We start from the raw sequence: 12,992 nt of genomic DNA, 5'->3' as shown, positions 1-12,992 counted from the left end.
AGGTCCCTGTAAGAGACGTAGATTATATCTAGAGGGCAATCCAGAGATAAAAATGGTTTCGTCTGGGGCAGAGTCCCTGGTTGGGGTGGGGGGTGGGGATACTCTGGTAAGGAATTGCCTGACAGTGCTCTGGAGTGTGAACTTCCTTCGGACAGGAATGATCAGAGGGTTCGCCTTTTAGGAGGAAAGGAACTGCTGTCCTTGAATTCCCAAGCCTTGGTGGAACAAGGCATTAAGGATGTGTCTGTTGAGCCCATGGAAGAAAGGGAGGATCTGATTTTGCAGGATTTCCAGAGACTAATTAGGACCTTTCCATTTCACAGGACAGTGTGCACTCTGGCTATGGTGGATTGGGATGCACCTCAGGCAGGGTTGAGAGTGGGCAAAACTATATCTAAGCAGTATCTAGTCCCTGCCAAAAATATGGATCTTAGATTTCTGAAAGTGGATGCCTTAGTTTTGGCAGTGACTAAGACCATTATTCTGGTGGAGGGGAACACAGCTTTAAAGGATTCTCAGGATAGGAAAATAGTTGTCTTGAAGCAATCTATTGTGATGGCTGCTCTTGCCTTGCAGGCAGCAGTCTGCAGTAGTTTTATGTTCAGAGCTTGATTCAGCAAATTCTAGCGGGCTCTTCACAGGATAGTTTTACACTAAAAGAGGCAGACAGGCTGGAAGCCGACATTGCCTTTGTTTCAGATGCCTTATATGATCTCAGCTAGAGGGATGATGACATCAGTGGCTGCTAGGCACCTGTTGCAAACTGGTCCACACGTGGATTCTAAATCACATTTAGGCAAAGCTTTTAAGGGAAAACTTCTCTTTTTTTTTTTTTTTACTTATTTTATTAAACGTTCAAAAAAGTACAAAACAGGCAGCATGACAAGGCTCAACATCAGGACATAAAGAACATACAGTCTATGCCACATTCCCTTCCTTCCAGGATACCCTCCCCCCTCCCTTCCCTTCCCACCCTCCCTGCATCCATGTGCTCAGAAACTAACAGAGTGCAATAGGTCCATAATCAGTGGGAAAGCAAGAAAAGGGTACCTCCAATATAGAAAATGAAAAAATGAAAAATGAAAAAACACTCCAGATCCAGCTAAAAGAACTTGCGGTACGCAGTCTATTACTCAGGCTGAGACAATGTTTGTTGTCGTTCCCAATGCAAGTAAGGGGACCAGACATCTCTAAACTTGAAAACGTCCGCATGGAGATCCGCCGTGATGGCCGCGAGCTTACAAGAGAGATGAACTTTATGTTGAACCACCGACAAGGGGGGGACCGCCGCTTGTTTCCAAACTTGTGCAATTGTCAATCTAGTTGCAATAAAGACTTGTTGGCACAAGAGTCTGTGATTCTTACGGAGAGTAAGAGGAGGATGGTGGAGAAGCATAAAGCGAGCCTTATACAGTCCAGAAACACCCAAAATGCTCTCCAACCAGCCTGCGACCGCTAACCAAAGGCCTGTCACTTGCGGGCATTGCCACCAGATGTGAAAAAAGGTCCCTGTATGGCCACATCCCCGCCAGCAGTGAGCGTCCAGGTGGGGGTACCTTCGGTGCAGAAGATGAGGGGTGAGGTACCAGCGAGTGATCATTTTGTAGCAATTTTCCTGGTAGAGAGCCGACACGGAGCACCGACGGGCCTGGGTATATATATAATGCCAGTCTTTGTTAGAGAACGTCAAACCTAAGTCCTGTTCCCAGGCACTCATATGGGGGAAGGGAGCCTCGTCTGTCATGGCAAGGAGTGCGTAGAGTTTGGAGATCATTCCCTTAGTTCTGTCAACTTCCGCACATAACTTTTCAAATTGAGACTTGCCCCGATGAATAGAATCCATCAGTCTGGGTGACCTAAGGAAGTGGAGCATTTGACTGCCCGCTAAGAAATCCGTTGCAGGCAAATGGTAAAGGGCCTGAAGCTCAGTCCACGACATCAAAGTCTCTCCTTTAAGCAAGTGTTCAATGCGAGTGATCCCTTTCCTCCTCCAAGCCCGGAAAGCCCCATGTTGACGACCAGCAGGAAATTGCAAATGATGATAAAGTCCAGTAGTATGAAAATAATAGCGATCTCCTGCCAGTTTCACTTTCCAGCGATCCCAAAGACGGAGCATAGCCTCAAGAGCCCCCGTCTTTACTCCCGTCGGTAACCAGGTGTTTCGCGGCTGCCAAATAAGGTCAGTCAGTGGCATGCCTCCAAGGACCTGCTCCTCAAAAGCAGCCCATTGCTTTGGAGAGCGACGACTATGGGCATCAGGTAACGCCTTCAATTGTGCTGCGGCATACAACCATAGCAAGTTTGGAACACCGAGACCCCCTCGGTTGCGGGATTGGTATAGTAGGCGCCTCGACACCCTGGGCGGGCGCCGACGCCAGATGAAGTCAAACAATATTTTCTGCCAGGAGCGAAGTACTGCTGAAGAAATGTATATTGGAATGGTCTGGAAAAAATACAGAAAACGAGGAATAACATTCATTTTGATAATGGCCACCCTCTCCAGCCATGAGTATTGCCCCCTGTCCCAGAGATGGAGATCCTGTCTAATCCGTTGCAACAGTGGTATATAATTGAGGCGAAAAAGCTCGTGGTAATTCGCTCCTATATGGACACCTAAGTATTTTAACACCTTATGGGCTATTTTAAAGGGATGAAGGCGCACCAAAGCATTCATGACTTCAGGCTCAGCGGAAATATTTAAGATTTCCGTTTTGTCCATGTTAACTTTAAACCCAGACACCATACTAAATTCTTGCAGTTCCTCCGTTACACCGGCAACGGAGGCCAAAGGGTGGGTGAGGGTGAGGAGAATGTCGTCCGCAAAGAGGGAAAGTTTCATGGGATTGGGCCTCATGGGTACGCCTAAAACAGAGCCAGATCCGCAGATCCTGGTCGCCAATGGTTCTAAAAACAACGCAAACAACAAGGGTGATAGAGGACAGCCCTGGCGTGTCCCTCGGTTGACTGGGAAAAAATCCCCATACCGCCCATTAACCTTAATTCTCGCCCCCGGGTCCTGATAGAGGCATCGAATCCAGCTTAAAAAACTCGGGCCAAATGACATTTTTTCCAAAACGGCAAACAGGAAGTCCCAATGGACCAAGTCAAAAGCCTTTTCGGCGTCAATGGCCATCAGCACCATAGGGACTTTCGCCGTCCTGGCCCACCAGATCGCATCGATCACCTTGCGCACGTTGTCAACGGCCATCCTACGGGGTATGAAACCAACTTGGTCATTATGTACTAACAAGGGGAGAACAGTATTGAGCCGTGCAGCCAATACCTTAGCCAAAATTTTTAGATCTACGTTAAGCAGGGAAATAGGTCGGTACGATCCGCACTGTGTTGGATCCTTACCGGGTTTTGGTATGACTGTTATACCCGCCACGTTAGAGTGAAGTGGTAGCCGAGCTCCCTCCCGCAGCCCATTAAAATAGTCAGTCAAGGGGCCCGCTAATTGGGCGCTAAACTTTTATAATAACCCCCAGAGAAACCGTCCAGGCCCGGCGCTTTACCGGCTTTAAGGTCCTGAATAGCCGCCTGTATCTCAATATCCTGAATGGGAGACTCTAAATAGGCTTGCTGCGATTTAGTTAAGGAGGGGAGTGGCATCGTCTCCAGGTAGTGATCAACCTTCTCCGTAGATATATTAGAGTCTGCCGCATATAACTGAGCATAAAACTGGGTGAAGCAGCGACGGATATCTTTAGCCGCTGTCAACATAGTTCCCCGCTTATCCCTAAGTTTTGCGATAATGTTCGAGTAAGTGCATTGCTTCAGCAATCTTGCCAAAAACCGCCCCGCCTTATTATTACCCTCATAATAACGTTGCTTGGCCCGCAACATAGCATGCGTTATCTGCTCTGCATCCAGGGTTTGCAATTCAATGCGTTTAAGCCGCAAGCGAGCCAGCGTGGCCCGAGTCTGGAGGTGGGAATGTTCCCGCGTTAGTAATGCTATATCAGCCAGGAGCGCTGCGCGCTTCGCTTCCCTCTGTTTCTTTAAAGCAGAGGAAAGTGCGATCAAATGCCCTCTCATAACCGCCTTAGAGCCCTCCCAAAGAATCCCCGCATCACGCACTGTCCCCTTATTCAAAGTCAAATAGGCTCGCAGGTGGTCCGCCAACTGAGCACCATGTTTAGGGTCGCGGAGAAGTTCATCCCGAAGGCGCCAGAAACAACGCCCCGGGTCAGAGTCCAGTAGACCAATGGTGAACCACACCGGGGCATGATCTGACCATGTGATATCTCCTATACCAGTATCCAGCACCTGGTTCTGAACCCCCTTATCCACTAGCATAAAATCTAAACGAGAATAAGTGTTATGAGGGTTAGAGTAAAAGGTGTAAGTTCTAGAAGTAGGGTTCCTCTGTCGCCAGATATCAACAAGACTCCAGTCATGCATTAAAGTCTTCAAAGAGGAGGTAGCTTTCCAGCTCCCCGCTTTTCTGGGGTGTGAGGAGTCCACCCTAGGGTTCCGTACCACATTATGATCCCCTCCCCATATCAGTAGTCCCTCCGCAAAGGTAGACAGCACTTCCTTCAACTCTACAAAAAAGAGGTGCTGATCTACATTGGGGGCATAAACGCACGCTAGAGTATACAAGCGCCCATCCAACCGTACTTTCAAGAGCACATAACGGCCCGCTGGGTCAGCCACATGCGACTGGTATTCGAAAATGACAGATTGGGCCACAAGGATACCCACCCCCGCATATTTAGAAGTAGGGGAGCTAGAAGCAAAATAACCATGTGGGTAACCGACAAAGTGCAATAAGTGTTCATGATGCTTCCTAGTGTGAGTCTCCTGGATAAATGCGATGCCAACTTGGTGGCGCCTTAAGTCCCTAAGAAGGTGTTGCCTTTTCATAGGTGTATTTAGTCCCTTTACATTCAGGGACCATACCTTCAAAGCCATAGGTGATACCTAAGTGATCGGTGTATACCACTCTGTTGGGATAAGCCCTGATCTCCATTCCAGACCCTCTTAGCAAACTGAAAATCCCCAACAATATCCCTTGAGCACATGAATGAACAACCCCCCACCTCCCACCCTCCATTTCCCACTATATCCCCCATTGGGATAACTCCGAAACCGGGGGTCATAGTAACCAGCGAGAAGAGCCGTGTCCCTGGCCCAAAATCATTAAATCCCCTCATAAACTCAGCCAAAACCCATACAGAGCAAGAACAGCATTAACAGCCCTGAAACTGGAAACAAAATCGAGTTGCGCACAACTCTTACGTCCGGCCAGACAGGATAGTCCACCAGTCCTTTCATCCCGTGGGACCTGTGAAAGGGGCCGCCCGTGGCGGTGTCCGTCCCTGGCGTTCCAGTCGGCATTTATTACCAACCCGTTGCCATCGCGGTGTCTGCGGGACACTGGACGCTCGGGTCTCAGTGGTGGTAGCCACTATAGGTGGAGGCAACTGAGCCTTAATGAATGCCTCGGACGCCTCTTCTAGTGTGCGGATTCGAAAAGAGCTCCCCTGGGATTCGAATTGAAGGCCAAAAGGAAAAGTCCAGCGATATCTAAGGTTCCGTTCTCGCAGCGTGCTAGTTATGGGTCGGAATTCGAAACGTTTGCGCAGCGTGGAGGCCGCAAGATCATTAAAAATGCTGATCCTGTGGCCCTCCCAAACCCATTCGCGCTGTTTACGGGCACATTCATACAGCAACTCCTTTGCCTTGTATGTTTGCATGCACACTAAAATATCCCGGGGTTGTTCTGACTTCTTGGGCCCCAGGGTCCTGTGAGCCCGCTCAATGTGGAAGCTGGGGCCCCCCACGGCCCGCTCCCCCTCTGACTCCTCCGCATTCATAAGATATTGAAAAATCTTTGTTACCACGTCTTCACAATTGGTATAGCAGTCCAGCTCAGGCACCCCTTTGATACGAAGATTATTGCGGCGGGACCGATTTTCAAGGTCCTCCATCTTATCAGCCATCAGGGCCTGTGCCTTTAAACTGGTGTGGAGCTCGTCGGCCATTTTATGGAGTAAATCATCATGGCCTTCTACCTTCGTTTCCACGTCGTCCACGCGCCTACCAAGCGCTGCGAGGTCTTCCCGGAGCTCCTCCATATGCAACAGTAAGTCGGCCTTATGCTGCTTCATGTCTGCCCGTAAGTCTACGAACCACTCCCTCATCTCGGCCCGCGATGGCAGGTCCGCAATCACTTCCGGAGCTGGATGTGCCGCCGCCGTTTCAGAGCTAGGGCCTGCAGTCTCACGTGCCTCGGAGCTCCTGTCTTCCCCCCCCGATTTCGCATATGTAAAACGCGTTAAATCGCAGCCCGACTTCAGATTTGCCATCTCGGATCTGCACGCGATGCGCTCCTGGGTTCCGGACAGGGATTCGGGCAAAAAAGATGTGGGTTTCGGCGAGTGCAAAAAATTAAGCCGGGAGCTCTCAGTTTAAGCGGCCATTCACGCCGGTGACGTCAGCGTGCCCCCCGGGAAAACTTCTCTTTGAAGAGGACTTGGAAAAGCTGTTGAAATATTATGGGGACAATAAGCCCCTTAAATTTCCAGAAGATAGACCAAAAGGATCTCAAAAAAAAGGGGGTCTGAACACACCCAAGTTAAGAAATGTGAGATGTTACTGTCCAGGAAGCTATCTACTTCTCTAAGGGCACGGTCTGGAGGTAAATCTGTCCTTTCATAGTGGAAGAAAGATCTTGAGGAATGGATATGCTTTCAGTGCTGCTGGATCCAAGGATTCCCAATGGGGCTGAAAAGGTTCACGCTCCAGTTCAAAAGATTAGAGGGTCATCTCTCCCAGTTTTATGGGGAGTAGACCTGTATCACTCTGATCAGTGTGATCTTTCAGTCATAACAGATGGTTATGCCTTAGAATTTGCTTGCCGGATGAAAGTGTAAGCTCTGGCAAGCAAAGAAAATCCCCCTATTATTCTCTGGAGGAGAGACAAGAGTAAAGGTGATGCTAGATCATCACCTTCAGTTAGAGGCAGTGGTGCCAGTACCCAAAGAGAAATGGGGCAAGGGAGGTATTACATTTACTTTTTGGGTCCCAAGAAGGCAAGCACTTTTTGCCCAATTTTAGATCTCAAACAGGTAAACACCACCCTAGAGGTTCCTCATTTCCACATGGAGACCTTTTGGTCAATAATTTAAACCAGTGAGATAGGGGGAATTTCTTTACATCACTGGATCTTTCCAACGCTTACCTCCATATTCCTATTTGGCCGAATCACCAGTTGATTCTCAGGTTTGTGGTCCTGGGGGTTATTTTCAGTTCTAGGCATTACCCTTTGGGTTGGCCAGAACATTTTCCAAGAGTGCTTCACTTTTTTGAAGGAGTTAATAAACATGTTGATAAAGGTGAACTGGTAGATGTAGTGTACTTGGATTTTCAGAAAGCGTTTGACAAAGTTCCTCATGAGAGGCTTCTAGGAAAAATAAAAAGTCATGGGATAGGTGGTGATGTCCTTTCATGGATTACAAACTGGCTAAAAGACAGGAAACAGAGAGTAGGATTAAATGGACAATTTTCTCAGTGGAAGGGAGTGAGCAGTGGAATGCCTCAGGGATCTGTTTTGGGACCCTACTTTTCAATATATTTATAAATGATCTGGAAAGAAATACGAGTGAGGTAATCAAATTTGCAGATGATATAAAATGAAATTTAATGTGGATAAGTGCAAGGTGATGCATATAGGGAAAAATAATCCATGCTATAGTTACACAATGTTAGGTTCCATATTAGGTGCTACTACCCAAGAAAGAGATCTAGGTGTCATAGTGGATAACACATTGAAATTGTCGGTTCCGTGTGCTGCGGCAGTCAAAGCAAACAGAATGTTGGCAATTATTAGAAAGGGAATGGTGAATAAAATGGAAAATGTCATAATGCCTCTGTATCGCTCCATGGTGAGACCGCACCTTGAATACTGTGTACTATTCTGGTCCGCATCTCAAAAAAGCTATAATTGCGATGGAGAAGGTACAGAGAAGGGCGACCAAAATGATAAAGGGGATGGAACAGCTCCCCTATGAGGAAAGACTAAAGAGGTTAGGACTTTTCAGCTTGGAGAAGAGATGCCCGAGGGGGGATATGATAGAGGTGTTTAAAATCATGAGAGGTCTAGAACGGGTAGATGTGAATCGGTTATTTACTCTTTCAGATAATAGAAAGACTAGGGGGGCACTCCATGAAGTTAGCATGTGGCACATTTAAAACTAATCGGAGAAAGTTCTTTTTCACTCAACGCACAATTAAACTCAGGAATTTGTTGCCAGAGGATGTGGTTAGTGCAGTTAGTGTAGCTGTGTTTAAAAAAGAATTGGATAAGTTTTTGGAGAAGTCCATTACCTGCTATTAATTAAGTTGACTTAGAAAATAGCCACTGCTATTACTAGCAACAGTAACATGGAATAGACTTAGTTTTTGGGTACTTGCCAGGTTCGTATGGCCTGGATTGGCCACTGTTGGAAACAGGATGCTGGGCTTGATGGACCCTTGGTCTGACCCAGCATGGCATGTTCTTATGTTCTTATGTTCAAGGTGATGATCATGGTGCCTGCTGTGTAGCTCCACAAAGAGGGAATTTTGGTCCATCCATATTAGATGACAGTCTGAGTCAGGAGGAATCAGATGAGTTGTCTCTGTGGTCTATGGCCAGGTGGTCTACTGCAGGATGTGGGTTGAGTAATACATTTTTCCAAGGACAGGTTTGTTCCATCTCAGATCTTGGAGTACTTGGAAGGGTGTTTCAATACATAGCAGGCCAAAGCTTTTCTCTCAGTGGAAAGGATTGCCAGACTACCTGCAAATTTGGAATCTGCCATGCTTGACATTACCCAGAGACTGGGACTATCTACAGACTCTGGGTCCATGGTTTCTACCTTGGATTTAGGGCCTTTGGCAGGAGCCCTAATGTATCTATTGCAAAGAGCTCTCATTGGGAGATGCTATCTCTGATTTTCAAAAGGAGATTCTTTTTTTTTTTTTTTTGTCTGGCTTGGTGGCTTTCCGTTCTGAATCTGTCCAGGGGGATCCCTCTGGAGACCACAAATTGGATAGTAGTGACCACAAATGCCAGTTTGAACAGCAGAGGAGTTCATTGTAGGGCAGTTCAGTACAGGGTTGGTAGAACCCAACAGAGTCAAAGTGGTCTATCAATCCTCTGGAGGTAAGAGCCATAAGGCTGGAGCTTCATGACTTTTATTCATTGTAGAGGGAAAACTGATGGTGCATTCCGTCAATGCAACAGTAATGGCATATGTGAATCGTGAAGGAGGCACCTGAAGTCTTCTAGTTGCATCAGAGAGTAGGCTTGTTCATGTGAGTAGAGGTGTCTTTGCAGGCTCTATCTGTCTCCAATATTGCCAGAATGGAGAATGTCCAAGCGGATTTCTTGAGTTGCTATACTCTGAACCTGGGAGTGTGGGAGCTGACATATGCGTCCTTTGCCTTGATAATTCATAAGTAGGGAAGGTGGTGTTGGGGTTTCTTGACCACACCAAAAATTCCAAGACTTGAATTGTTCCTCAGGTGAAAAACAGGAGTCAACCTCATCAGAAGTGGATGCACTCTGTCAGCATTGGCCATCTCTTGTTCTTTTTTTCTCCTCTCTAGTTGATGATAGGCTGGTAAATTCAAAGAACAGAAAAAAACAGGATATTGGTGGCGCCAGATTGATCTATAAGCTCCTGGTATGCAGATCTGGTGAGTCTCAAGATAGAGGGGCCTCTTATGAAGAACCGGGTTACATCAAGATTCAGTTATCATGGATGATCAGTCTCCCTTTTTGTTTTGCAGCATGGCTATTGAAAGGAGAGGCTGAAGCATAAAGGTTATTTGCCAGCAGTGGTGATGACCTCTTTAACGGCAAGAAAGAAATCCATGTTGTTGGCATACATCAGAGTCTGGAAGCCTTTGAGACATGGTGTGCTCAAGTGTTGGTGCCTTGGATTCTTTCCTTTTTGCATCTTGGTCTTCAAAAAGGACTGGCCTTGAACTCTTTGAAGGTATAGGTTGCAGCTATTAACAGGTATAGGGGATGTGCTCAAGAAAAGTCTTTGGCTAGTCATCCAGACATATCTCAGTTTCTTAAGGAGGTGAAAAACTTTTGGCCTCCTCTTTGAAAGCTTTGTCCTTCTTGGGATCTTAATTTGGTCTTTTGGGCCTTGTGCAGAGCCCCACTTGAACCTGTTCGGTGGAGGGAAATCTATTAAGGATTTGATCTTGAAGACTATTTTCTAGTTGCTGTTTCATCAGTTCGGCACAGTTCAGTATTGCAGACTCTGTCTTCTAGAGAGCCATTTTTGAACTTTTAGAGGCTGGGGTTTCCATCTGCACAGTTACCTCTTTTTTGCACAAAATGGTGTCTCTTTATTTGAATCAGTCTGTGGAACTTCCATCCTTTAGATGGTGGGGGTGAGGATGGCGTGGTAAATGGATACGGGCAACCTAGTGAATATTCATCTTTTGGATGTTAGAAGAATTTTGCTTAAATACTTGAAGGTGTCTAATTCATTTAGGAAAGCAGATCATTTTTTTTTCTGTTTAATGTTTGGAGAACAGGTGAAACAGCTTCCAAGGCCACTATTGCTAGGTGCATTAAGGAGGCTATTAGTTTAGCCTATGTTTCTAGAGGTTGAATAATGCTAGATGGGCAGAGCTGCATTCTGTGTCTCCGGAGGAGATTTGCAAGGTGGCAGCCTGGTCTGCCTTGTTTTCTTTTTCCAAGCATTACTGGGTGGACATGCATGCTAGTCAGGCTGCCTCCTTTGGGGTTAGTGATTTGCACGCAAGTTTATCCAGGGTAAGTGTGACTTGGTTACATCCCATCCATCCTGGACTAGTCTGGTGGATGAAAAGTAAAGGAACATTTGGTTTCTTTCTTGATAATTTTCTTTCCTTAAACCATACCTTATAGTCATACTGTTGGTGTTTGAGGTAGTTGTGGGTGGATCCTTGGGCCGGTGGCAGATGACCACGCCCCCGGGGAAGCTCCTGAGAGGAACCACCGGTCAGGCTCAGAGTATGGAGACACACACACTAGTTCTTTTATTAAACAGTATATTGAACCATCAGAGGTGGCAGTAGTGAGCTGGAAGTGCCCAGCAGAGCTGTAGTCCCTCAGGTTCTGGAACAGTGATCCTGGATAACTGAGTTGTGGAGAAACTGAATATAGTGAGTAGGCAGAGTTCAGGAACCGAACCTTGATGGTAACACTCACACAATAGTCTCTAGAAGTAGTCCAGGTGTTGGAATGAGTTAGGCCCTCGAGGAGCAAAGCTCTGAGAGAGAGAGTAACTCACTGGTGTAGTAGGCAGCGATGACTTTCAGGCAGAATAAGTATTCAGCAACCAGTCCAGGAACATGGGTCCTCAAGGAGCGAGTGCCGGTTCCTGACCGTGACCTGAAAAACAAAGAGAGAGCGAGGCCCCAGAGGAGCAGGTATTCCTGGTAATCCGAGGAGGCAGAGCAGCTTAGGTAGAGTAACCCTTGTACCATAACCTTTGCTAACTCGATTAGTTAGCTATTTTCTAAGACTTTATTTATCTGGTACTGCTGACATCATCTCAGGGGGATGCCCCTGAGGTTCGTGCCATAGCTGGTACATCAGTTGGGGCCGCGCGCGTGCCCGTAGGCCCTTGTGAAACATGGCGGTTTGTAGCGTTGAGCTGCTCCGGAGACGCCGGAGGAAGTCGGCAGAATGTCACCGCGGCAGCCAACCTTCCACTTGAGCAAGAGGGAGTCGCTGAGGAGGGCAGAGTGGAGATGTCAAGCAGCGACGGTCGCAACACATACCTACTTATAATCAAGGTTGGGGAGCTCATTTCAACCATTTATGTTCTCATGGAACCTGTCGCCAATAGAAAAATGACTTCACATGAATCTGGAATTGAGAGCCACTAGGGATCCTCTGTGTTTATTCCACACTCTTTTGAATTTCATTACTATTCTTGTCTTCACCATCTCTTCTGGGACAGCATTCCATGCATCTACCACCCTTTCTGTGAAGTATTTCCTAATGTTGTTCCTGAATCTACCTCTTTGGAATTTCATATCTTGACTGCTAATTCTACAGCATTCTTTCCATCAGAAAAAGTTTATTTGTGTGCATCATTAACATCTTTCAGGAATTTAAGTCTGTATCATATCTCCGCTTTCATCTCCTCCATCATATATATATATTCAGCTTCATCTTGTATGTGCTCCGGTACAAATCCCCCACATCATTTTGATTGCCTTTCTATTGATCACTTCCATCCTGTCCTTATCCTTTTTGAGATACGGTCTCCTGACCAATGATCTATATAGAGGCATTATCACTTCCTTTTTTCTGCTGGTTATGCTGCTATCTATATAGGCCAGTATCCCTTTAACCCTTAGCTACTGCCTTGTCATATTGCTTCACTACCTTCAGGTCATCCGACACTATCACCACAAGGTCTCTCTCTTGGTTGGTGCACATCAATCTTTCACCCCCCCCCCCCAAAAAAAAAAAAATACATACAGCGCCTTTAGATTTCTGCAACCTAAATCCATGAGTCTGCACTTCTTGGCACCGAATACCAGAGCAAAACTTTTGACTAATCCTCAAGCTCTCTACTCCTTCAGTGTGTCAACTTTGTTGCAGATATTAGCATCATTCACATAAAGACAAACTTTTCCTTCTAACCCTTCCTTCCACAATACCACTCAAAGATATAGAACAGAACTGGCCCCAGAACCAATCCACTTATCACTCTTCTCTCTTCAGAGTAGGTTCCATTTACCACCAGTCACTGTCATCTATCAGTAACCCATTCTATCATCTTATTTATTTTATTTATATTATTTTTTATACCGAAGTTCATGGCAAATGTCACATCGCATCGGTTTACATAGAACAAAAGTAGAACGAAAGGTTACATTGAACGCAATTTAGGTGAGTTACAATGAACTGGAATAATCAAGCGAAGGGGGGAACAGAACAACAGAATACTGGGGGAGGTTCTAACTAGGAATTAGTAATA

The sequence above is a fragment of the Rhinatrema bivittatum genome, chromosome 5 (genome assembly GCF_901001135.1).
Source record: "Rhinatrema bivittatum chromosome 5, aRhiBiv1.1, whole genome shotgun sequence".
NCBI lineage: Eukaryota > Metazoa > Chordata > Amphibia > Gymnophiona > Rhinatrematidae > Rhinatrema > Rhinatrema bivittatum.
This window is presented reverse-complemented; position numbering follows the sequence as displayed.